Source organism: Ambystoma mexicanum, chromosome 3q, assembly GCF_040938575.1.
Source record: "Ambystoma mexicanum isolate Mex_15411 chromosome 3q, UKY_AmexF1_1, whole genome shotgun sequence".
Taxonomy (NCBI): Eukaryota; Metazoa; Chordata; class Amphibia; order Caudata; family Ambystomatidae; genus Ambystoma; species Ambystoma mexicanum.
The window spans coordinates 1,286,337,942-1,286,364,054 of record NC_090926.1 but is presented as its reverse complement, the minus strand read 5'-3'; positions in this window follow the sequence as shown (position 1 = coordinate 1,286,364,054).

Sequence of the window (26,113 nt, the reverse complement as noted above, 5' to 3'; positions counted from 1 at the left end):
CACTGGGGTCATCGAGCCCTCACCTCTGCTGCAGAGACAGCTCTGGGAGCTTCCCTGTCAACTGGGGTTACAGACCCCCCACCTCTGCTTCAGAGACAGCACTGGGAGCTGCCCTGTCACTGGGGTCCGTAAGCCCTCACTTCTGCTGCAGAGACAGCGCTGGGAGCTTCCCTGTCACTGGGGCTAGAGACCCTCCAACTCTGCTTCAGAGACAGCACTGGGAGCTGCCCTGTCACTGGGGTTAGAGACCCCCCTCACCTCTGCTTCAGAGACAACACTGGGAGCTGCCCTGTCACTGGGGTTAGAGACCCCCCTCACCTCTGCTGTAGAGACAGCACTGGGAGCTGCCCTGTCGCTGGTGTTAGAGACCCCCCACCTCTGCTTCAGAGACAGCACTGAGAGCTGCCCTCTCACTGGGGTTAGAGACCCCCCTCACCTCTGCTGTAGAGACAGCACTGGGAGCTGCCCTGTCACTGGGGTTAGGGACCCCCCACCTCTGCTTGAGAGACAGCACTGGGAGCTGCCCTGTCACTGGGGTCATAGAGCCCTCACCTTTGCTTCAGAGACAGCACTGGGAGCTGCGCTGTCACTGGGGTTAGAGACCCCCTACCTCTGCTTCAGAGACAGCACTGGGAGCTGCTCTGTCACTGGGGTCAGAGAGCCCTAACCTCTGCTTCATAGACAGCACTGGGAGTTACCCTGTCACTGGGGTCCGAGAGCCCTCACCTCTGCTGCAGAGACAGCACTGGGAGCTGTCCTGTCACTGGGGTCCGAGACCCCTCACCTCTGCTGCAGAGACAGCACTGGGATCTGCCCTGTCACTGGGGTCAGAGACCCCCCTCACTTCTGCTGCAGAGACAACATTGGTAGCTGCCCTGTCACTGGGGTCTGAAAGCCATCACCTCTGCTGCAGAGACAGCACTGGAAGCTGGTCTGTCACTGGGGTCTGAGACCCCTCACCTCTGCTGCAGAGACAGCACTGGGAGCTGCCCTGTCGCTGGGGTCAGAGAGCCCTCACCTCTGCTTCAAAGACAGCACTGGGAGCTGCCCTGTCACTGGGGTCAGAGACCCCCCTCACCTCTGCTGCAGAGACAACATTGGTAGCTGCCCTGACACTGGGGTCCGAGACCCCTCACCTCTGCTGCAGAGACAGCACTGGAAGCTGCCCTGTCACTGGGGTCAGAGAGCCCTCACCTCTGCTTCAGACACAGCACTGGGAGCTGCCCTGTCGCTGGGGTCAGAGAGCCCTCACCTCTAATTCAGAGACAGCAATGGGAGCTTCCCTTCATTGGGGTCATAGACCCCCCACCTCTGCTTCAGAGACAGCACTGGGGGCTGCCCTGTCACTGGGGTCAGATACCCCTCCCCTCTGCTTCAGAGACAGCACTGGGAGCTGCCCTGTCGCTGGGGTCAGAGAACCCTCATCTCTGCTTTATAGACAGCACTGGGAGCTGACTGTCACTGGGGTCAGAGAGTCCCCACCTCTGCTTCAGAGACAGCACTGGGAGCTGCCCTGTCACTGGGGTCAGAGACTCTCACCTCTGCTTCAGAGACAGCACTGGGAGCTGCCCTGTCACTGCGGTCAGAGAGCCCTCACCTCTGCTGCAGGGACAGTGCTGGGAGCTGTCCTGTCACTGGGGTCCGATAGCCCTCACCTCTGCTTCAGAGACAGCACTGGGAGCTGCCCTGTCGCTGGGGTCAGAGAGCCCTCATCTCTGCTTTTTTAGACAGCACTGGGAGCTGACTGTCACTGGGTTCAGAGAGCCCCCACCTCTGATTCAGAGACAGCACTGGGAGCTGCCCTGTCACTGGGGTCAGAGACTCTCACCTCTGCTTCAGAGACAGCACTGGGAGCTGCCCTCTCACTGGGGTCCGATACCCCTCGCCTCTGCTTCAGACACAGCAATGGGAGAGGCCCTGTCGCTGGGGTCAGAGAGCACTCACCTCTGATTCAGAGACAGCACTGGGAGATTCCCTTCATTGGGGTCATAGACCCCCCACCTCTGCTGCAGAGACAACATTGGTAGCTGCCCTTTCACTGGGGTCCGAATGCCATCACCTCTGCTGCAGAGACAGCACTGGAAGCTGCCCTGTCACTGGGATCCGAGACCCCTCACCTCTGCTGCAGAGACAGCACTGGAAGCTGCCCTGTCACTGGGGTCAGAGAGCCCTCACCTCTGCTTCAGACACAGCACTGGGAGCTGCCCTATCGCCGGGGTCAGAGAGCCCTCACCTCTGATTCAGAGACAGCAATGGGAGCTTCCCTTCATTGGGGTCATAGACCCCCCACCTCTGCTTCAGAGACAGCACTGGGGGCTGCCCTGTCACTGGGGACAGAGGGCCCTCGCCTCTGCTTCAGAGACAGCACTGGGAGTTGCCCTGTCACTGGGGTCAGATACCCCTCCCCTCTGCTTCAGAGACAGCACTGGGAGCTGCCCTCCCTCACCTCTGCTGCTAGTGACCCCCCATACCTCTGCTGCAGAGGCAGCACTGGGAGCTGCCCTGTCACAGGGGTTAGAGGCGCCCGTCACCTCTGCTGCAGAGAGAGCACTGGGAGCTGCCCTGTCACTGGGGTTAGAGGCCCCCCTCATATCTGCTGCAGAGACAGCACTGGGAGCTGCCCTGTCACTGGAGTTAGAGACCCCCCTCACCTCTGATTCAGAGACAGCACTGGGAGCTGCCCTGTCACTGGGGTTAGAGACCCCCCACCTCTGCTTCAGAGACAGCACTGGGAGCTGACCTGTCACTGAAGTCATCGAGCCCTCACCTCTGCTGCAGAGACAGCTCTGGGAGCTTCCCTGTCAACGGGGGTTACAGACCCCCCACCTCTGCTTCAGAGACAGCACTGGGAGCTGCCCTGTCACTGGGGTCCGTAAGCCCTCACCTCTGCTGCAGAGACAGCACTGGGAGCTGCCCTGTCACTGGGGTTAGAGACCCCCCTCACCTATGAGGGGTCATAGAGCCCTCACCTTTGCTTCAGAGACAACACTGGGAGCTGCCCTGTCACTGGGGTTAGAGACCCCCCTCACCTCTGCTGTAGAGACTGCACTGAGAGCTGCCCTGTCACTGGGGTTAGAGACCCCCCTCACCTCTGCTGTAGAGACAGCACTGCCTCTGCTTCAGAGACAGCACTGGGAGTTGCCCTGTCACTGGGGTCAGATACCCCTCCCCTCTGCTTCAGAGACAGCACTGGGAGCTGCCCTCCCTCACCTCTGCTGCTAGTGACCCCCCTCACCTCTGCTGCAGAGGCAGCACTGGGAGCTGCCCTGTCACTGGGGTTAGAGGCGCCCGTCACCTCTGCTGCAGAGACAGCACTGGGAGCTGCCCTGTCACTGGTGTTAGAGACCCCCCACCTCTGCTTCAGAGACAGCACTGGGAGCTGCCCTGTCACTGGGGTTAGAGACCCCCCTCACCTCTGCTTCAGAGACAACACTGGGAGCTGCCCTGTCACTGGGGTTAGAGACCCCCCTCACCTCTGCTGTAGGGACTGCACTGAGAGCTGCCCTGTCACTGGGGTTAGAGACCCCCCTCACCTCTGCTGTAGAGACAGCACTGGGAGCTGCCCTGTCACTGGTGTTAGAGACCCCCCACCTCTGCTTCAGAGACAGCACTGAGAGCTGCCCTGTCACTGGGGTTAGAGACCCCCCTCACCTCTGCTGTAGAGACAGCACTGGGAGCTGCCCTGTCACTGGGGTTAGGGACCCCCCACCTCTGCTTCAGAGACAGCACTGGGAGCTGCCCTGTCACTGGGGTCATAGAGCCCTCACCTTTGCTTCAGAGACAGCACTGGGAGCTGCGCTGTCACTGGGGTTAGAGACTCGCCACCTCTGCTTCAGAGACAGCACTGGGAGCTGCCCTGTCACTGGGGTCAGAGAGCCCTAACCTCTGCTTCATAGACAGCACTGGGAGTTGCCCTGTCACTGGGGTCCGAGAGCCCTCACCTCTGCTGCAGAGACAGCACTGGGAGCTGTCCTGTCACTGGGGTCCGAGACCCCTCACCTCTGCTGCAGAGACAGTACTGGGATCTGCCCTGTCACTGGGGTCGGAGACCCCCCTCACTTCTGCTGCAGAGACAACATTGGTAGCTGCCCTGTCACCGGGGTCTGAAAGCCATCACCTCTGCTGCAGAGACAGCACTGGAAGCTGGTCTGTCACTGGGGTCTGAGACCCCTCACCTCTGCTGCAGAGACAGCACTGGGAGCTGCCCTGTCGCTGGGGTCAGAGAGCCCTCACCTCTGCTTCAAAGACAGCACTGGGAGCTGCCCTGTCACTAGGGTCAGAGACCCCCCTCACCTCTGCTGCAGAGACAACATTGGTAGCTGCCCTGTCACTGGGGTCCGAAAGCCATCTCCTCTGCTGCAGAGACAGCACTGGAAGCTGCCCTGTCACTGGGGTCAGAGAGCCCTCACCTCTGCATTCAGACACAGCACTGGGAGCTGCCCTGTCGCTGGGGTCAGAGAGCCCTCACCTCTGATTCAGAGACAGCAATGGGAGCTTCCCTTCATTGGGGTCATAGACCCCCCACCTCTGCTTCAGAGACAGCACTGGGGGCTGCCCTGTCACTGGGGACAGAGGGCCCTCGCCTCTGCTTCAGAGACAGCACTGGGAGTTGCCCTGTCACTGGGGTCAGATACCCCTGCCCTCTGCTTCAGAGACAGCACTGGGAGCTGCCCTGTCGCTGGGGTCAGAGAACCCTCATCTCTGCTTTATAGACAGCACTGGGAGCTGACTGTCACTGGGGTCAGAGAGCCCCCACCTCTGCTTCAGAGACAGCACTGGGAGCTGCCCTGTCACTGGGGTCAGAGACTCTCACCTCTGCTTCAGAGACAGCACTGGGAGCTGCCCTGTCACTGCGGTCAGAGAGCCCTAACCTCTGCTGCAGGGACAGTGCTGGGAGCTGTCCTGTCACTGGGGTCCGATACCCCTCACCTCTGCTTCAGAGACAGCACTGGGAGCTGCCCTGTCACTGGGGTCAGAGACTCTCACCTCTGCTTCAGAGACAGCACTGGGAGCTGCCCTGTCACTGCGGTCAGAGAGCCCTAACCTCTGCTGCAGGGACAGTGCTGGGAGCTGTCCTGTCACTGGGGTCCGATACCCCTCACCTCTGCTTCAGAGACAGCACTGGGAGCTGCCCTGTCGCTGGGGTCAGAGAACCCTCATCTCTGCTTTATAGACAGCACTGGGAGCTGACTGTCACTGGGTTCAGAGAGCCCCCACCTCTGCTTCAGAGACAGCACTGGGAGCTGCCCTGTCACTGGGGTCAGAGACTCTCACCTCTGCTTCAGAGACAGCACTGGGAGCTGCCCTCTCACTGGGGTCCGATACCCCTCACCTCTGCTTCAGAGACAGCACTGGGAGCTGCCCTGTCGCTGGGGTCAGAGATCCCTCATCTCTGCTTTATAGACAGCACTGGGAGCTGACTGTCACTGGGTTCAGAGAGCCCCCACCTCTGCTTCAGAGACAGCACTGGGAGCAGCCCTGTCACTGGGGTCAGAGACTCTCACCTCTGCTTCAGAGACAGCACTGGGAGCTGCCCTCTCATTGGGGTCAGAGAGCCCTCACCTCTGCTTCAGAGACAGCACTGGGAGCTTCCCTTGACTGGGGTCATAGACCCCCCACCTCTGCTTCAGAGACAGCACTGGGGGCTGCCCTGTCACTGGGGACAGAGGGCCCTCGCCTCTGCTTCAGAGACAGCACTGGGAGTTGCCCTGTCACTGGGGTCAGATACCCCTCACCTCTGCTTCAGAGACAGCACTGGGAGCTGCCCTGTTGCTGGGGTCAGAGAACCCTCATCTCTGCTTTATAGACAGCACTGGGAGCTGACTGTCACTGGGGTCAGAGAGCCCCCACCTCTGCTTCAGAGACAGCACTGGGAGCTGCCCTGTCACTGGGGTCAGAGACTCTCACCTCTGCTTCAGAGACAGCACGGGGAGCTGCCCTGTCACTGGGGTAAGAGAGCCCTCACCCTTGCTGCAGGGACAGTGCTGGGAGCGGTCCTGTCACTGGGGTCCGAGACCCCTCACCTCTGCTGCAGAGACAGCACTGGGAGCTGCCCTGTCACTGGACTCTGAGAGCCCTCACCTCTGCTGCATAGACAGCTCTGGAAGCTGCCCTGTCACTGGGGTCTGAGACCCCTCACCTCTGTTGCAGAGACAGCACTGGGAGGTGCCCTGTCGCTGGGGTCAGCGAGCCCTCACCTCTGATTCAGAGACAGCACTGGGAGCTTCCCTTTATTGGGGTCATATACCCCCCACCTCTGCTTCAGAGACAGCACTGGGAGCTGCCCTGTCACTGGGGTCATAGAGCCCTCACCTTTGCTTCAGAGACAGCACTGGGAGCTGCGCTGTCACTGGGGTTAGAGACCCCCCACCTCTGCTTCAGAGACAGCACTGGGAGCTGCCCTGTCACTGGGGTCAGAGAGCCCTAACCTCTGCTTCATAGACAGCACTGGGAGTTGCCCTGTCACTGGGGTCCGAGAGCCCTCACCTCTGCTGCAGAGACAGCACTGGGAGCTGTCCTGTCAATGGGGTCCGAGACCCCTCACCTCTGCTGCAGAGACAGCACTGGGAGCTGCCATGTCACTGGGGTCAGAGACCCCTCACCTCTGCTTCAAAGACAGCACTGGGATCTGCCCTGTCACTGGGGTCAGAGACCCCCCTCACTTCTGCTGCAGAGACAACATTGGTAGCTGCCCTGTCACTGGCGTCTGAAAGCCATCACCACTGCTGCTGAGACGGCACTGGAAGCTGGTCTGTCACTGGGGTCTGAGACCCCTCACCTCTGCTGCAGAGACAGCACTGGGAGCTGCCCTGTCGCTGGGGTCAGAGAGCCCTCACCTCTGCTTCAAAGACAGCACTGGGAGCTGCCATGTCACTGGGGTCAGAGACCCCCCTCACCTCTGCTGCAGAGACAACATTGGTAGCTGCCCTGTCACTGGGGTCCGAAAGCCATCACCTCTGCTGCAGAGACAGCACTGGAAGCTGCCCTGTCACTGGGGTCAGAGAGCCCTCACCTCTGCTTCAGACACAGCACTGGGAGCTGCCCTGTCGCTGGGGTCAGAGAGCCCTCACCTCTGATTCAGAGACAGCAATGGGAGCTTCCCTTCATTGGGGTCATAGACCCCCCACCTCTGCTTCAGAGACAGCACTGGGGGCTGCCCTGTCACTGGGGACGGAGGGCCATCGCCTCTGCTTCAGAGACAGCACTGGGAGTTGCCCTGTCACTGGGGTCAGATACCCCTCCCCTCTGCTTCAGAGACAGCACTGGGAGCTGCCCTGTCGCTGGGGTCAGAGAACCCTCATCTCTGCTTTATAGACAGCACTGGGAGCTGACTGTCACTGGGGTCAGAGAGCCCCCACCTCTGCTTCAGAGACAGCACTGGGAGCTGCCCTGTCACTGGGGTCAGAGACTCTCACCTCTGCTTCAGAGACAACACTGGGAGCTGCCCTGTCACTGCGGTCAGAGAGCCCTCACCTCTGCTGCAGGGACAGTGCTGGGAGCTGTCCTGTCACTGGGGTCCGATACCCCTCACCTCTGCTTCAGAGACAGCACTGGGAGCTGCCCTGTCGCTGGGGTCAGAGAACCCTCATCTCTGCTTTATAGACAGCACTGGGAGCTGACTGTCACTGGGTTCAGAGAGCCCCCACCTCTGCTTCAAAGACAGCACTGGGAGCTGCCCTGTCACTGGGGTCAGAGACTCTCACCTCTGCTTCAGAGACAGCACTGGGAGCTGCCCTCTCACTGGGGTCCGATACCCCTCACCTCTGCTTCAGAGACAGCACTGGGAGCTGCCCTGTCGCTGGGGTCAGAGAACCCTCATCTCTGCTTTATAGACAGCACTGGGAGCTGACTGTCACTGGGTTCAGAGAGCCCCCACCTCTGCTTCAGAGACAGCACTGGGAGCTGCCCTGTCACTGGGGTCAGAGACTCTCACCTCTGCTTCAGAGACAGCACTGGGAGCTGCCCTCTCATTGGGGTCAGAGAGCCCTCACCTCTGCTTCAGAGACAGCACTGGGAGCTTCCCTTGACTGGGGTCATAGACCCCCCCACCTCTGCTTCAGAGACAGCACTGGGGGCTGCCCTGTCACTGGGGACAGAGGGCCCTCGCCTCTGCTTCAGAGACAGCACTGGGAGTTGCCCTGTCACTGGGGTCAGATACCCCTCACCTCTGCTTCAGAGACAGCACTGGGAGCTGCCCTGTCGCTGGGGTCAGAGAACCCTCATCTCTGCTTTATAGACAGCACTGGGAGCTGACTGTCACTGGGGTCAGAGAGCCCCCACCTCTGCTTCAGAGACAGCACTGGGAGCTGCCCTGTCACTGGGGTCAGAGACTCTCACCTCTGCTTCAGAGACAGCACTGGGAGCTGCCCTCTCACTGGGGTCAGAGAGCCCTCACCTCTGCTGCAGGGACAGCGCTGGGAGCGGTCCTGTCACTGGGGTCCGAGACCCCTCACCTCTGCTGCAGAGACAGCACTGGGAGCTGCCCTGTCACTGGACTCCGAGAGCCCTCACCTCTGCTGCATAGACAGCTCTGGAAGCTGCCCTGTCACTGGGGTCTGAGACCCCTCACCTCTGTTGCAGAGACAGCACTGGGAGGTGCCCTGTCGCTGGGGTCAGCGAGCCCTCACCTCTGATTTAGAGACAGCACTGGGAGCTTCCCTTTATTGGGGTCATATACCCCCCACCTCTGCTTCAGAGACAGCACTGGGAGCTGCCCTGTCACTGGGGTCAGAGACCCCCCTCACCTCTGCTGCAGGGACAGCACTGGGGGCTGCCCTGTCACTGGGGACAGAGGCCCTCGCCTCTGCTTCAGAGACAGCACTGGGAGTTGCCCTGTCACTGGGGTCAGATACCCCTCACCTCTGCTACAGAGCCAGCACTGGGAGCTGCCCTGTCACTGGGGTCAGTGAGCCCTCACCTCTGCTTCAGAGACAGCACTGGGAGCTGCCCTGTCGCTGTGGTCAGAGAACCCTCACCTCTGCTACAGAGACAGCACTGGGAGCTGCCCTGTCAATGGGGTCGGTGAGCCCCCACCTCTGCTTCAGAGACAGCACTGGGAGCTGCCCTGTCACTGGGGTCAGAGACCCTCACCTCTGCTGCAGAGACAGCACTGGGAGCTGCCCTGACACTGGGGCCAGAGAGCCCACACCTCTGCTTAAGAGACAGCACTGGGAGCTGCCCTGTCACTGGGGTCAGAGAGCCCTCACCTCTGCTGCAGGGACAGTGCTGGGAGCTGTCCTGTCACTGGGGTCCGAGACCCCTCACCTCTGCTGCAGAGACAGCACTGGGAGCTGCCCTGTCACTGGGGTCAGAGAGCCCTCACCTCCGCTTCAGAGACAGCACTGGGAGCTGCCCTGTCACTGGAGTCCGAGAGCCCTCACCTCTGCTGCAGAGACAGCTCTGGAAGCTGCCCTGTCACTGGGGTCCGAGACCCCTAACCTCTGTTGCAGAGACAGCACTGGGAAGAGCCCTGTCACTGGCGTCAGAGAACCCTCGCCTCTGCTTCAGACACAGCACTGGGAGCTGCCCTGTCACTGGGGTTAGAGACCCCCCTCACCTCTGCTGCAGAGACAGCACTGAGAGCTGCCCTGTCACTGGGGTTAGAGACCCCCCTCACCTCTGCTGAAGAGGCAGCACTGGGAGCTGCCCTCCCTCACCTCTGCTGCTAGTGACCCCCCTCACCTCTGCTGCAGAGGCAGCACTGGGAGCTGCCCTGTCACTGGGGTTAGAGGCGCCCGTCACCTCTGCTGCAGAGAGAGCACTGGGAGCTGCCCTGTCACTGGGGTTAGAGGCCCCCCTCACATCTGCTGCAGAGACAGCACTGGGAGCTGCCCTGTCACTGGGGTTAGAGACCCCCCTCACCTCTGCTTCAGAGACAGCACTGGGAGCTGCCCTGTCACTGGGGTTAGAGACCCACCTCACCTATGCTGCAGAGACAGCATTGAGAGCTGCCCTGTCACTGGGATTAGAGACCCCCCTCACCTCTGCTGCAGAGACAGCACTGGGAGCTTCTCTGTCACTGGGGTTAGAGACCCCCCACCTCTGCTTCAGAGACAGCACTGGGAGCTGCCCTGTCACTGGGGTTAGAGACCGCCCTCACCTCTGCTTCAGAGACAACACTGAGAGATGCCCTGTCACTGGGGTTAGAGACCCCCCTCACTTCTGCTGTAGAGACAGCACTGGGAGCTGCCCTGTCACTGGTGTTAGAGACCCCCCACCTCTGCTTCAGAGACAGCACTGAGAGCTGCACTGTCACTGAGGTTAGAGACCCCCCTCACCTCGGCTGTAGAGACTGCACTGGGAGCTGCCCTGTCACAGGGGTTAGAGACCCCCCACCTCTGCTTCAGAGACAGCACTGGGAGCTGCCCTGTCACTGGGGATAGAGCCCTCACCTTTGCATCAGAGACAGCACTGGGAGCTGCGCTGTCACTGGGGTTAGAGACCCCCCACCTCTGCTTCAGAGACAGCACTGGGAGCTGCCCTGTCACTGGGGTCAGAGAGCCCTAACCTCTGCTTCATAGACAGCACTGGGAGTTGCCCTGTCACTGGGGTCCGAGAGCCCTCACCTCTGCTGCAGAGACAGCACTGGGAGCTGTCCTGTCACTGGGGTCCGAGACCCCTCACCTCTGCTGCAGAGACAGCACTGGGTGCTGCCCTGTCACTGGGGTCAGAGACCCCGCACCTCTGCTTTAAAGACAGCACTGGGAGCTGCCCTGTCACTGGGGTCGGAGACCCCCCTCACTTCTGCTGCAGAGACAACATTGGTAGCTGCCCTTTCACTGGGGTCCGAAAGCCATCACCTCTGCTGCAGAGACAGCACTGGAAGCTGCCCTGTCACTGGGGTCCGAGACCCCTCACATCTGCTGCAGAGACAGCACTGGGAGCTGCCCTGTCACTGGGGTCAGAGAGCCCTCACCTCTGCTTCAGACACAGCACTGGGAGCTGCCCTGTCGCTGGGGTCAGAGAGCCCTCACCTCTGATTCAGAGACAGCAATGGGAGCTTCCCTTCATTGGGGTCATAGACCCCCCCACCTCTGCTTCAGAGACAGAACTGGGAGCTGCCCTGTCACTGGGGTCAGAGACCCCCCTCACCTCTACTTCAGAGACAGCACTGAGAGCTGCCCTGTCACTGGAGTCAGAGACCCCCCTCACCTCTGCTGCAGAGACAGCACTGGGAGCTTCCCTTCATTGGGGTCATAGACCCCCCACCTCTGCTTCAGAGACAGCACTGGGGGCTGCCCTGTCACTGGGGTCAGAGGGCCCTCGCCTGTGCTTCAGAGACAGCGCTGGGAGCTGTCCTGTCACTGGGGTCCGATACCCCTCACCTCTACTTCAGAGACAGCACTGAGAGCTGCCCTGTCACTGGGGTCAGAGACCCCCCTCACCTCTGCTGCAGAGACAGCACTGGGAGCTTCCCTTCATTGGGGTCATAGACCCCCCACCTCTGCTTCAGAGACAGCACTGGGAGCTGACCTGTCACTGGGGTCATCGAGCCCTCACCTCTGCTGCAGAGACAGCTCTGGGAGCTTCCCTGTCAACGGGGGTTACAGACCCCCCACCTCTGCTTCAGAGACAGCACTGGGAGCTGCCCTGTCACTGGGGTCCGTAAGCCCTCACCTCTGCTGCAGAGACAGCGCTGGGAGCTTCCCTGTCACTGGGGTTAGAGACCCCCCACCTCTGCTTCAGAGACAGCACTGGGAGCTGCCCTGTCACTGGGGTTAGAGACCCCCCTCACCTCTGCTTCAGAGACAACACTGGGAGCTGCCCTGTCACTGGGGTTAGAGACCCCCCTCACCTCTGCTGTAGAGACTGCACTGAGAGCTGTCCTGTCACTGGGGTTAGAGACCCCCCTCACCTCTGCCGTAGAGACAGCACTGGGAGCTGCCCTGTCACTGGTGTTAGAGACCCCCCACCTCTGCTTCAGAGACAGCACTGAGAGCTGCCCTGTCACTGGGGTTAGAGACCCCCCTCACCTCTGCTGTAGAGACAGCACTGGGAGCTGCCCTGTCACTGGGGTTAGGGACCCCCCACCTCTGCTTCAGAGACAGCACTGGGAGCTGCCCTGTCACTGGGGTCAAAGAGCCCTCACCTTTGCTTCAGAGACAGCACTGGGAGCTGCGCTGTCACTGGGGTTAGAGAGCCCCCACCTCTGCTTCAGAGACAGCACTGGGAGCTGCCCTGTCACTGGGGTCAGAGAGCCCTAACCTCTGCTTCATAGACAGCACTGGGAGTTGCCCTGTCACTGGGGTCCGAGAGCCCTCACCTCTGCTGCAGAGACAGCACTGGGAGCTGTCCTGTCACTGGGGTCCGAGACCCCTCACCTCTGCTGCAGAGAAAGCAATGGGAGCTGCCCTGTCACTGGGGTCAGAGACGCCTCACCTCTGCTTCAAAGACAGCACTGGGATCTGCCCTGTCACTGGGGTCAGAGACCCCCCTCACTTCTGCTGCAGAGACAACATTGGTAGCTGCCCTGTCACTGGGGTCTGAAAGCCATCACCTCTGCTGCAGAGACAGCACTGGAAGCCGGTCTGTCACTGGGGTCTGAGACCCCTCACCTCTGCTGCAGAGACAGCACTGGGAGCTGCCCTGTCGCTGGGGTCAGAGAGCCCTCACCTCTGCTTCAAAGACAGCACTGGGAGCTGCCCTGTCACTGGGGTCAGAGACCCCCCTCACCTCTGCTGCAGAGACAACATTGGTAGCTGCCCTGTCACTGGGGTCCGAAAGCCATCACCTCTGCTGCAGAGACAGCACTGGAAGCTGCCCTGTCACTGGGGTCCGAGACCCCTCACCTCTGCTGCAGAGACAGCACTGGAAGCTGCCCTGTCACTGGGGTCAGAGAGCCCTCACCTCTGCTTCAGACACAGCACTGGGAGCTGCCCTGTCGCTGGGGTCAGAGAGCCCTCACCTCTGATTCAGAGACAGCAATGGGAGCTTCCCTTCATTGGGGTCATAGACCCCCCACCTCTGCTTCAGAGACAGCACTGGGGGCTGCCCTGTCACTGGGGACAGAGGGCCCGTCACCTCTGCTGCAGAGAGAGCACTGGGAGCTGCCCTGTCACTGGGGTTAGAGGCCCCCCTCACATCTGCTGCAGAGATAGCACTGGGAGCTGTCCTGTCACTGGAGTTAGAGACCCCCTCACCTATGCTTCAGAGACAGCACTGGGAGCTGCCCTGTCACTGGGGTTAGAGACCCACCTCACCTATGCTGCAGAGACAGCACTGAGAGCTGCCCTGGCACTGTGGTTAGAGACCCCCCTCACCTCTGCTTCAGAGACAGCACTGGGAGCTGCCCTGTCACTGGGGTTAGAGACCCCCCACCTCTGCTTCAGAGACAGCACTGGGAGCTGACCTGTCACTGGGGTCATCGAGCCCTCACCTCTGCTGCAGAGACAGCTCTGGGAGCTTCCCTGTCAACGGGGGTTACAGACCCCCCACCTCTGCTTCAGAGACAGCACTGGGAGCTGCCCTGTCACTGGGGTCCGTAAGCCCTCACCTCTGCTGCAGAGACAGCGCTGGGAGCTTCCCTGTCACTGGGGTTAGAGACCCCCCACCTCTGCTTCAGAGACAGCACTGGGAGCTGCCCTGTCACTGGGGTTAGAGACCCCCCTCACCTCTGCTTCAGAGACAACACTGGGAGCTGCCCTGTCACTGGGGTTAGAGACCCCCCTCACCTCTGCTGTAGAGACTGCACTGAGAGCTGTCCTGTCACTGGGGTTAGAGACCCCCCTCACCTCTGCCGTAGAGACAGCACTGGGAGCTGCCCTGTCACTGGTGTTAGAGACCCCCCACCTCTGCTTCAGAGACAGCACTGAGAGCTGCCCTGTCACTGGGGTTAGAGACCCCCCTCACCTCTGCTGTAGAGACAGCACTGGGAGCTGCCCTGTCACTGGGGTTAGGGACCCCCCACCTCTGCTTCAGAGACAGCACTGGGAGCTGCCCTGTCACTGGGGTCAAAGAGCCCTCACCTTTGCTTCAGAGACAGCACTGGGAGCTGCGCTGTCACTGGGGTTAGAGAGCCCCCACCTCTGCTTCAGAGACAGCACTGGGAGCTGCCCTGTCACTGGGGTCAGAGAGCCCTAACCTCTGCTTCATAGACAGCACTGGGAGTTGCCCTGTCACTGGGGTCCGAGAGCCCTCACCTCTGCTGCAGAGACAGCACTGGGAGCTGTCCTGTCACTGGGGTCCGAGACCCCTCACCTCTGCTGCAGAGAAAGCAATGGGAGCTGCCCTGTCACTGGGGTCAGAGACGCCTCACCTCTGCTTCAAAGACAGCACTGGGATCTGCCCTGTCACTGGGGTCAGAGACCCCCCTCACTTCTGCTGCAGAGACAACATTGGTAGCTGCCCTGTCACTGGGGTCTGAAAGCCATCACCTCTGCTGCAGAGACAGCACTGGAAGCTGGTCTGTCACTGGGGTCTGAGACCCCTCACCTCTGCTGCAGAGACAGCACTGGGAGCTGCCCTGTCGCTGGGGTCAGAGAGCCCTCACCTCTGCTTCAAAGACAGCACTGGGAGCTGCCCTGTCACTGGGGTCAGAGACCCCCCTCACCTCTGCTGCAGAGACAACATTGGTAGCTGCCCTGTCACTGGGGTCCGAAAGCCATCACCTCTGCTGCAGAGACAGCACTGGAAGCTGCCCTGTCACTGGGGTCCGAGACCCCTCACCTCTGCTGCAGAGACAGCACTGGAAGCTGCCCTGTCACTGGGGTCAGAGAGCCCTCACCTCTGCTTCAGACACAGCACTGGGAGCTGCCCTGTCGCTGGGGTCAGAGAGCCCTCACCTCTGATTCAGAGACAGCAATGGGAGCTTCCCTTCATTGGGGTCATAGACCCCCCACCTCTGCTTCAGAGACAGCACTGGGGGCTGCCCTGTCACTGGGGACAGAGGGCCCGTCACCTCTGCTGCAGAGAGAGCACTGGGAGCTGCCCTGTCACTGGGGTTAGAGGCCCCCCTCACATCTGCTGCAGAGATAGCACTGGGAGCTGTCCTGTCACTGGAGTTAGAGACCCCCTCACCTATGCTTCAGAGACAGCACTGGGAGCTGCCCTGTCACTGGGGTTAGAGACCCACCTCACCTATGCTGCAGAGACAGCACTGAGAGCTGCCCTGGCACTGTGGTTAGAGACCCCCCTCACCTCTGCTTCAGAGACAGCACTGGGAGCTGCCCTGTCACTGGGGTTAGAGACCCCCCACCTCTGCTTCAGAGAAAGCACTGGGAGCTGACCTGTCACTGGGGTCATCGAGCCCTCACCTCTCCTGCAGAGACAGCTCTGGGAGCTTCCCTGTCAACGGGGGTTACAGACCCCCCACCTCTGCTTCAGAGACAGCACTGGGAGCTGCCCTGTCACTGGGGTCCGTAAGCCCTCACCTCTGCTGCAGAGACAGCGCTGGGAGCTTCCCTGTCACTGGGGTTAGAGACCCCCCACCTCTGCTTCAGAGACAGCACTGGGAGCTGCCCTGTCACTGGGGTTAGAGACCCCCCTCACCTCTGCTTCAGAGACAACACTGGGAGCTGCCCTGTCACTGGGGTTAGAGACCCCCCTCACCTCTGCTGTAGAGACTGCACTGAGAGCTGTCCTGTCACTGGGGTTAGAGACCCCCCTCACCTCTGCCGTAGAGACAGCACTGGGAGCTGCCCTGTCACTGGTGTTAGAGACCCCCCACCTCTGCTTCAGAGACAGCACTGAGAGCTGCCCTGTCACTGGGGTTAGAGACCCCCCTCACCTCTGCTGTAGAGACAGCACTGGGAGCTGCCCTGTCACTGGGGTTAGGGACCCCCCACCTCTAATTCAGAGACAGCACTGGGAGCTGCCCTGTCACTGGGGTCAAAGAGCCCTCACCTTTGCTTCAGAGACAGCACTGGGAGCTGCGCTGTCACTGGGGTTAGAGAGCCCCCACCTCTGCTTCAGAGACAGCACTGGGAGCTGCCCTGTCACTGGGGTCAGAGAGCCCTAACCTCTGCTTCATAGACAGCACTGGGAGTTGCCCTGTCACTGGGGTCCGAGAGCCCTCACCTCTGCTGCAGAGACAGCACTGGGAGCTGTCCTGTCACTGGGGTCCGAGACCCCTCACCTCTGCTGCAGAGAAAGCAATGGGAGCTGCCCTGTCACTGGGGTCAGAGACGCCTCACCTCTGCTTCAAAGACAGCACTGGGATCTGCCCTGTCACTGGGGTCAGAGACCCCCCTCACTTCTGCTGCAGAGACAACATTGGTAGCTGCCCTGTCACTGGGGTCTGAAAGCCATCACCTCTGCTGCAGAGACAGCACTGGAAGCTGGTCTGTCACTGGGGTCTGAGACCCCTCACCTCTGCTGCAGAGACAGCACTGGGAGCTGCCCTGTCGCTGGGGTCAGAGAGCCCTCACCTCTGCTTCAAAGACAGCACTGGGAGCTGCCCTGTCACTGGGGTCAGAGACCCCCCTCACCTCTGCTGCAGAGACAACATTGGTAGCTGCCCTGTCACTGGGGTCCGAAAGCCATCACCTCTGCTGCAGAGACAGCACTGGAAGCTGCCCTGTCACTGGGGTCCGAGACCCCTCACCTCTGCTGCAGAGACAGCACTGGAAGCTGCCCTGTCACTGGGGTCAGAGAGCCCTCACCTCTGCTTCAGACACAGCACTGGGAGCTGCCCTGTCACTGGGGTCAAAGAGCCCTCACCTTTGCTTCAGAGACAGCACTGGGAGCTGCGCTGTCACTGGGGTTAGAGAGCCCCCACCTCTGCTTCAGAGACAGCACTGGGAGCTGCCCTGTCACTGGGGTCAGAGAGCCCTAACCTCTGCTTCATAGACAGCACTGGGAGTTGCCCTGTCACTGGGGTCCGAGAGCCCTCACCTCTGCTGCAGAGACAGCACTGGGAGCTGTCCTGTCACTGGGGTCCGAGACCCCTCACCTCTGCTGCAGAGAAAGCAATGGGAGCTGCCCTGTCACTGGGCTCAGAGACGCCTCACCTCTGCTTCAAAGACAGCACTGGGATCTGCCCTGTCACTGGGGTCAGAGACCCCCCTCACTTCTGCTGCAGAGACAACATTGGTAGCTGCCCTGTCACTGGGGTCTGAAAGCCATCACCTCTGCTGCAGAGACAGCACTGGAAGCTGGTCTGTCACTGGGGTCTGAGACCCCTCACCTCTGCTGCAGAGACAGCACTGCGAGCTGCCCTGTCGCTGGGGTCAGAGAGCCCTCACCTCTGCTTCAAAGACAGCACTGGGAGCTGCCCTGTCACTGGGGTCAGAGACCCCCCTCACCTCTGCTGCAGAGACAACATTGGTAGCTGCCCTGTCACTGGGGTCCGAAAGCCATCACCTCTGCTGCAGAGACAGCACTGGAAGCTGCCCTGTCACTGGGGTCCGAGACCCCTCACCTCTGCTGCAGAGACAGCACTGGAAGCTGCCCTGTCACTGGGGTCAGAGAGCCCTCACCTCTGCTTCAGACACAGCACTGGGAGCTGCCCTGTCGCTGGGGTCAGAGAGCCCTCACCTCTGATTCAGAGACAGCAATGGGAGCTTCCCTTCATTGGGGTCATAGACCCCCCACCTCTGCTTCAGAGACAGCACTGGGGGCTGCCCTGTCACTGGGGACAGAGGGCCCTCGCCTCTGCTTCAGAGACAGCACTGGGAGTTGCCCTGTCACTGGGGTCAGATACCCCTCCCCTCTGCTTCAGAGACAGCACTGGGAGCTGCCCTGTCGCTGGGGTCAGAGAACCCTCATCTCTGCTTTATAGACAGCACTGGGAGCTGACTGTCACTGGGGTCAGAGAGCCCCCACCTCTGCTTCAGAGACAGCACTGGGAGCTGCCCTGTCACTGGGGTCAGAGACTCTCACCTCTGCTTCAGAGACAGCACTGGGAGCTGCCCTGTCACTGCGGTCAGAGAGCCCTCACCTCTGCTGCAGGGACAGTGCTGGGAGCTGTCCTGTCACTGGGGTCCGATACCCCTCACCTCTGCTTCAGAGACAGCACTGGGAGCTGCCCTGTCGCTGGGATCAGTGAACCCTCATCTCTGCTTTATAGACAGCACTGGGAGCTGACTGTCACTGGGTTCAGAGAGCCCCCACCTCTGCTTCAGAGACAGCACTGGGAGCTGCGCTGTCACTGGGGTCAGAGACTCTCACCTCTGCTTCAGAGACAGCACTGGGAGCTGCCCTCTCACTGGGGTCCGACACTCCTCACCTCTGCTTCAGAGACAGCACTGGGAGCTGCCCTGTCGCTGGGGTCAGAGAACCCTCATCTCTGCTTTATAGACAGCACTGGGAGCTGACTGTCACTGGGTTCAGAGAGCCCCCACCTCTGCTTCAGAGACAGCACTGGGAGCTGCCCTGTCACTGGGGTCAGAGACTCTCACCTCTGCTTCAGAGACAGCACTGGGAGCTGCCCTCTCACTGGGGTCCGATACCCCTCGCCTCTGCTTCAGACACAGCAATGGGAGAGGCCCTGTTGCTGGGGTCAGAGAGCACTCACCTCTGATTCAGAGACAGCACTGGGAGATTCCCTTCATTGGGGTCATAGACCCCCCCACCTCTGCTGCAGAGACAACATTGGTAGCTGCCCTGTCACTGGGGTCCGAAAGCCATCACCTCTGCTGCAGAGACAGCACTGGAAGCTGCCCTGTCACTGGGGTCCGAGACCCCTCACCTCTGCTGCAGACACAGCACTGGGAGCTGCCCTGTCGCTGGGGTCAGAGAGCCCTCACCTCTGATTCAGAGACAGCAATGGGAGCTTCCCTTCATTGGGGTCATAGACCCCCCACCTCTGCTTCAGAGACAGCACTGGGGGCTGCCCTGTCACTGGGGATAGATGGCCCTCGCCTCTGCTTCAGAGACAGCACTGGGAGTGGCCCTGTCACTGGGGTCAGATACCCCTCCCCTCTGCTTCAGAGACAGCACTGGGAGCTACCCTCCCTCACCTCTGCTGCTAGTGACCCCCCTCACCTCTGCTGCAGAGGCAGCACTGGAAGCTGCCCTGTCACTGGGGTTAGAGGCGCCCGTCACCTCTGCTGCAGAGAGAGCACTGGGAGCTGCCCTGTCACTGGGGCTAGAGGCCCCCTTCACATCTGCTACAGAGACAGCACTGGGAGCTGCCCTGTCACTGGAGTTAGAGACCCCCCTCACCTCTGCTACAGAGACAGCACTGGGAGCTGCCCTGTCACTGGGATTAGAGACCCACCACACCTATGCTGCAGAGACAGCACTGAGAGCTGCCCTGGCACTGGGGTTAGAGACCCCCCTCACCTCTGCTTCAGAGACAGCACTGGGAGCTGCCCTGTCACTGGGGTTAGAGACCCCCCACCTCTGCTTCAGAGACAGCACTGGGAGCTGACCTGTCACTGGGGTCATCGAGCCCTCACCTCTGCTGCAGAGACAGCTCTGGGTGCTTCCCTGTCAACGGGGGTTACAGACCCCCCACCTCTGCTTCAGAGACAGCACTGGGAGCTGCCCTGTCACTGGGGTCCGTAAGCCCTCACCTCTGCTGCAGAGACAGCGCTGGGAGCTTCCCTGTCACTGGGGTTAGAGACCCCCCACCTCTGCTTCAGAGACAGCACTGGGAGCTGCCCTGTCACTGGGGTTAGAGACCCCCCTCGCCTCTGCTTCAGAGACAACACTGGGAGCAGCCCTGTCACTGGGGTTAGAGACCCCCCTCACCTCTGCTGTAGAGATTGCACTGAGAGCTGCCCTGTCACTGGGGTTAGAGACCCCCCTCACCTCTGCTGTAGAGACAGCACTGGGAGCTGCCCTGTCACTGGGGTTAGAGACCCCCACCTCTGCTTCAGAGACAGCACTGAGAGCTGCCCTGTCACTGGGGTTAGAGACCCCCCTCACCTCTGCTGTAGAGACAGCACTGGGAGCTGCCCTGTCACTGGGGTTAGGGACCCCCCACCTCTGCTTCAGAGACAGCACTGGGAGCTGCCCTGTCACTGGGGTCATAGAGCCCTCACCTTTGCTTCAGAGACAGCATTGGGAGCTGAGCTGTCACTGGGGTTAGAGACCCACCACCTCTGCTTCAGAGACAGCACTGGGAGCTGCCCTGTCACTGGGGTCAGAGAGCCCTAACCTCTGCTTCATAGACAGCACTGGGAGTGGCCCTGTCACTGGGGTCCGAGAGCCCTCACCTCTGCTGCAGAGACAGCACTGGGAGCTGTCCTGTCACTGGGGTCCGAGACCCCTCACCTCTGCTGCAGAGACAGCACTGGGAGCTGCCCTGTCACTGGGGTCAGAGACCCCTCACCTCTGCTTCAAAGACAGCACTGGGATCTGCCCTGTCACTGGGGTCAGAGAAACCCCCTCACTTCTGCTGCAGAGACAACATTGGTAGCTGCCCTGTCACTGGGGTCTGAAAGCCATCACCTCTGCTGCAGGGACAGCACTGGAAGATGGTCTGTCACTGGGGTCTGAGACCCCTCACCTCTGCTGCAGAGACAGCACTGGGAGCTGCCCTGTCGCTGGGGTCAGAGTGCTCTCACCTCTGCTTCAAAGACAGCACTGGGAGCTGCCCTGTCACTGGGGTCAGAGACCCCCCTCACCTCTGCTGCAGAGACAACATTGGTAGCTGCCCTGTCACTGGGGTCCGAAAGCCATCACCTCTGCTGCAGAGACAGCACTGGAAGCTGCCCCGTCACTGGGGTCCGAGACCCCTCACCTCTGCTGCAGAGACAGCACTGGAAGCTGCCCTGTCACTGGGGTCAGAGAGCCCTCACCTCTGCTTCAGACACAGCACTGGGAGCTGCCCTGTCGCTGGGGTCAGAGAGCCCTCACCTCTGATTCAGAGACAGCAATGGGAGCTTCCCTTCATTGGGGTCATAGACCCCCCACCTCTGCTTCAGAGACAGCACTGGGGGCTGCCCTGTCACTGGGGACAGAGGGCCCTCGCCTCTGCTTCAGAGACAGCACTGGGAGTTGCCCTGTCACTGGGGTCAGATACCCCTCCCCTCTGCTTCAGAGACAGCACTGGGAGCTGCCCTGTCGCTGGGGTCAGAGAACCCTCATCTCTGCTTTATAGACAGCACTGGGAGCTGACTGTCACTGGGGTCAGAGAGGGCCCACCTCTGCTTCAGAGACAACACTGGGAGCTGCCCTGTCACTGGGGTCAGAGACTCTCACCTCTGCTTCAGAGACAGCACTGGGAGCTGCCCTGTCACTGCGGTCAGAGAGCCCTCACCTCTGCTGCAGGGACAGTGCTGGGAGCTGTCCTGTCACTGGGGTCCGATACCCCTCACCTCTGCTTCAGAGACAGCACTGGGAGCTGCCCTGTCGCTGGGGTCAGAGAACCCTCATCTCTGCTTTATAGACAGCACTGGGAGCTGACTGTCACTGGGTTCAGAGAGCCCCCACCTCTGCTTCAGAGACAGCACTGGGAGCTGCCCTGTAACTGGGGTCAGAGACTCTCACCTCTGCTTCAGAGACAGCACTGGGAGCTGCCCTCTCCCTGGGGTCCGATACCCCTCACCTCTGCTTCAGAGACAGCACTGGGAGCTGCCCTGTCGCTGGGGTCAGAGAACCCTCATCTCTGCTTTATAGACAGCACTGGGAGCTGACTGTCACTGGGTTCAGAGAGCCCCCACCTCTGCTTCAGAGACAGCACTGGGAGCTGCCCTGTCACTGGGGTCAGAGACTCTCACCTCTGCTTCAGAGACAGCACTGGGAGCTGCCCTCTCATTGGGGTCAGTGAGCCCTCACCTCTGCTTCAGAGACAGCACTGGGAGCTTCCCTTCACTGGGGTCATAGACCCCCCACCTCTGCTTCAGAGACAGCACTGGGGGCTGCCCTGTCACTGGGGACAGAGGGCCCTCGCCTCTGCTTAAGAGACAGCACTGGGAGTTTCCCTGTCACTGGGGTCAGATACCCCTCACCTCTGCTTCAGAGACAGCACTGGGAGCTGCCCTGTCGCTGGGGTCAGAGAACCCTCATCTCTGCTTTATAGACAGCACTGGGAGCTGACTGTCACTGGGGTCAGAGAGCCCCCACCTTTGCTTCAGAGACATCACTGGGAGCTGCCTGTCACTGGGGTCAGAGACTCTCACCTCTGCTTCAGAGACAGCACTGGGAGCTGCCCTGTCACTGGGGTCAGAGAGCCCTCACCTCTGCTGCAGGGACAGCGCTGGGAGCGGTCCTGTCACTGGGGTCCGAGACCCCTCACCTCTGCTGCAGAGACAGCACTGGGAGCTGCCCTGTCACTGGACTCCGAGAGCCCTCACCTCTGCTGCATAGACAGCTCTGGAAGCTGCCCTGTCACTGGGGTCTGAGACCCCTCACCTCTTTTGCAGAGACAGCACTGGGAGGTGCCCTGTCGCTGGGGTCAGCGAGCCCTCACCTCTGATTCAGAGACAGCACTGGGAGCTTCCCTTTATTGGGGTCATATACCCCCCACCTCTGCTTCAGAGACAGCACTGGGAGCTGCCCTGTCACTGGGGTCAGAGACCCCCCTCACCTCTGCTGCAGAGACAGCACTGGGGGCTGCCCTGTCACTGGGGACAGAGGCCCTCGCCTCTGCTTCAGAGACAGCACTGGGAGTTGCCCTGTCACTGGGGTCAGATACCCCTCCCCTCTGCTTCAGAGACAGCACTGGGAGCTGCCCTGTCGCTGGGGTCAGAGAACCCTCATCTCTGCTTTATAGACAGCACTGGGAGCTGACTGTCACTGGGGTCAGAGAGCCCCCACCTCTGCTTCAGAGACAACACTGGGAGCTGCCCTGTCGCTGGGGTCAGAGAGCACTCACCTCTGATTCAGAGACAGCACTGGGAGATTCCCCCCTTCATTGGGGTCATAGACCCCCCCCACCTCTGCTGCAGAGACAACATTGGTAGCTGCCCTGTCACTGGGGTCCGAAAGCCATCACCTCTGCTGCAGAGACAGCACTGGAAGCTGCCCTGTCACTGGGGTCCGAGACCCCTCACCTCTGCTGCAGAGACAGCACTGGAAGCTGCCCTGTCACTGGGGTCAGAGAGCCCTCACCTCTGCTTCAGACACAGCACTGGGAGCTGCCCTGTCGCTGGGGTCAGAGAGCCCCCACCTCTGCTTCAGAGACAGCACTGGGGGCTGCCCTGTCACTGGGGACAGAGGGCCCTCGCCTCTGCTTCAGAGACAGCACTGGGAGTTGCCCTGTCACTGGGGTCAGATACCCCTCCCCTCTGCTTCAGAGACAGCACTGGGAGCTGCCCTGTCGCTGGGGTCAGAGAACCCTCATCTCTGCTTTATAGACAGCACTGGGAGCTGACTGTCACTGGGGTCAGAGAGCCCCCACCTCTGCTTCAGAGACAACACTGGGAGCTGCCCTGTCACTGGGGTCAGAGACTCTCACCTCTGCTTCAGAGACAGCACTGGGAGCTGCCCTGTCACTGCGGTCAGAGAGCCCTCACCTCTGCTGCAGGGACAGTGCTGGGAGCTGTCCTGTCACTGGGGTCCGATACCCCTCACCTCTGCTTCAGAGACAGCACTGGGAGCTTCCCTGTCGCTGGGGTCAGAGAACCCTCATCTCTGCTTTATAGACAGCACTGGGAGCTGACTGTCACTGGGTTCAGAGAGCCCCCACCTCTGCTTCAGAGACAGCACTGGGAGCTGCCCTGTAACTGGGGTCAGAGACTCTCACCTCTGCTTCAGAGACAGCACTGGGAGCTGCCCTCTCAATGGGGTCCGATACCCCTCACCTCTGCTTCAGAGACAGCACTGGGAGCTGCCCTGTCGCTGGGGTCAGAGAACCCTCATCTCTGCTTTATAGACAGCACTGGGAGCTGACTGTCACTGGGTTCAGAGAGCCCCCACCTCTGCTTCAGAGACAGCACTGGGAGCTGCCCTGTCACTGGGGTCAGAGACTCTCACCTCTGCTTCAGAGACAGCACTGGGAGCTGCCCTCTCATTGGGGTCAGAGAGCCCTCACCTCTGCTTCAGAGACAGCACTGGGAGCTTCCCTTCACTGGGGTCATAGACCCCCCCACCTCTGCTTCAGAGACAGCACTGGGGGCTGCCCTGTCACTGGGGACAGAGGGCCCTCGCCTCTGCTTCAGAGACAGCACTGGGAGTTTCCCTGTCACTGGGGTCAGATACCCCTCACCTCTGCTTCAGAGACAGCACTGGGAGCTGCCCTGTCGCTGGGGTCAGAGAACCCTCATCTCTGCTTTATAGACAGCACTGGGAGCTGACTGTCACTGGGGTCAGAGAGCCCCCACCTCTGCTTCAGAGACATCACTGGGAGCTGCCCTGTCACTGGGGTCAGAGACTCTCACCTCTGCTTCAGAGACAGCACTGGGAGCTGCCGTGTCACTGGGGTCAGAGAGCCCTCACCTCTGCTGCAGGGACAGCGCTGGGAGCGGTCCTGTCACTGGGGTCCGAGACCCCTCACCTCTGCTGCAGAGACAGCACTGGGAGCTGCCCTGTCACTGGACTCTGAGAGCCCTCACCTCTGTTGCAGAGACAGCACTGGGAGGTACCCTGTCGCTGGGGTCAGCGAGCCCTCACCTCTGATTCAGAGACAGCACTGGGAGCTTCCCTTTATTGGGGTCATATACCCCCCACCTCTGCTTCAGAGACAGCACTGGGAGCTGCCCTGTCACTGGGGTCAGAGACCCCCCTCACCTCTGCTGCAGAAACAGCACTGGGGGCTGCCCTGTCACTGGGGACAGAGGCCCTCGCCTCTGCTTCAGAGAAAGCACTGGGAGTTGCCCTGTCACTGGGGTCAGATACCCCTCCCCTCTGCTTCAGAGACAGCACTGGGAGCTGCCCTGTCGCTGGGGTCAGAGAACCCTCATCTCTGCTTTATAGACAGCACTGGGAGCTGACTGTCACTGGGGTCAGAGAGCCCCCACCTCTGCTTCAGAGACAACACTGGGAGCTGCCCTGTCACTGGGGTCAGAGACTCTCACCTCTGCTTCAGAGACAGCACTGGGAGCTGCCCTGTTACTGCGGTCAGAGAGCCCTCACCTCTGCTGCAGGGACAGTGCTGGGAGCTGTCCTGTCACTGGGGTCCGATACCCCTCACCTCTGCTTCAGGGACAGCACTGGGAGCTGCCCTGTCGCTGGGGTCAGAGAACCCTCATCTCTGCTTTATAGACAGCACTGGGAGCTGACTGTCACTGGGTTCAGAGAGCCCCCACCTCTGCTTCAGAGACAGCACTAGGAGCTGCCCTGTCGCTGGGGTCAGAGAGCCCTCACCTCTGATTCAGAGACAGCAATGGGAGCTTCCCTTCATTGGGGTCATAGACCCCCCACCTCTGCTTCAGAGACAGCACTGGGGGCTGCCCTGTCACTGGGGACAGAGGGCCCTCGCCTCTGCTTCAGAGACAGCACTGGGAGTTGCCCTGTCACTGGGGTCAGATACCCCTCACCTCTGCTTCAGGGACAGCACTGGGAGCTGCCCTGTCGCTGGGGTCAGAGAACCCTCATCTCTGCTTTATAGACAGCACTGGGAGCTGACTGTCACTGGGTTCAGAGAGCCCCCACCTCTGCTTCAGAGACAGCACTAGGAGCTGCCCTGTCGCTGGGGTCAGAGAGCCCTCACCTCTGCTTCAGAGACAGCACTGGGAGCTGCCCTGTCACTGCGGTCAGAGAGCCCTCACCTCTGCTGCAGGGACAGTGCTGGGAGCTGTCCTGTCACTGGGGTCCGATACCCCTCACCTCTGCTTCAGAGACAGCACTGGGAGTTGCCCTGTCACTGGGGTCAGATACCCCTCACCTATGCTTCAGAGACAGCACTGGGAGCTGCCCTGTTGCTGGGGTCAGAGAACCCTCATCTTTGCTTTATAGACAGCACTGGGAGCTGACTGTCACTGGGGTCAGAGAGCCCCCACCTCTGCTTCAGAGACAGCACTGGGAGCTGCCCTGTCACTGGGGTCAGAGACTCTCACCTCTGCTTCAGAGACAGCACGGGGAGCTGCCCTGTCACTGGGGTAAGAGAGCCCTCACCATTGCTGAAGGGACAGCGCTGGGAGCGGTCCTGTCACTGGGGTCCGAGACCCCTCACCTCTGCTGCAGGGACAGCACTGGGAGCTGCCCTGTCACTGGACTCCGAGAGCCCTCACCTCTGCTGCATAGACAGCTCTGGAAGCTGCCCTGTCACTGGGGTCTGAGACCCCTCACCTCTGTTGCAGAGACAGCACTGGGAGGTGCCCTGTCGCTGGGGTCAGCGAGCCCTCAC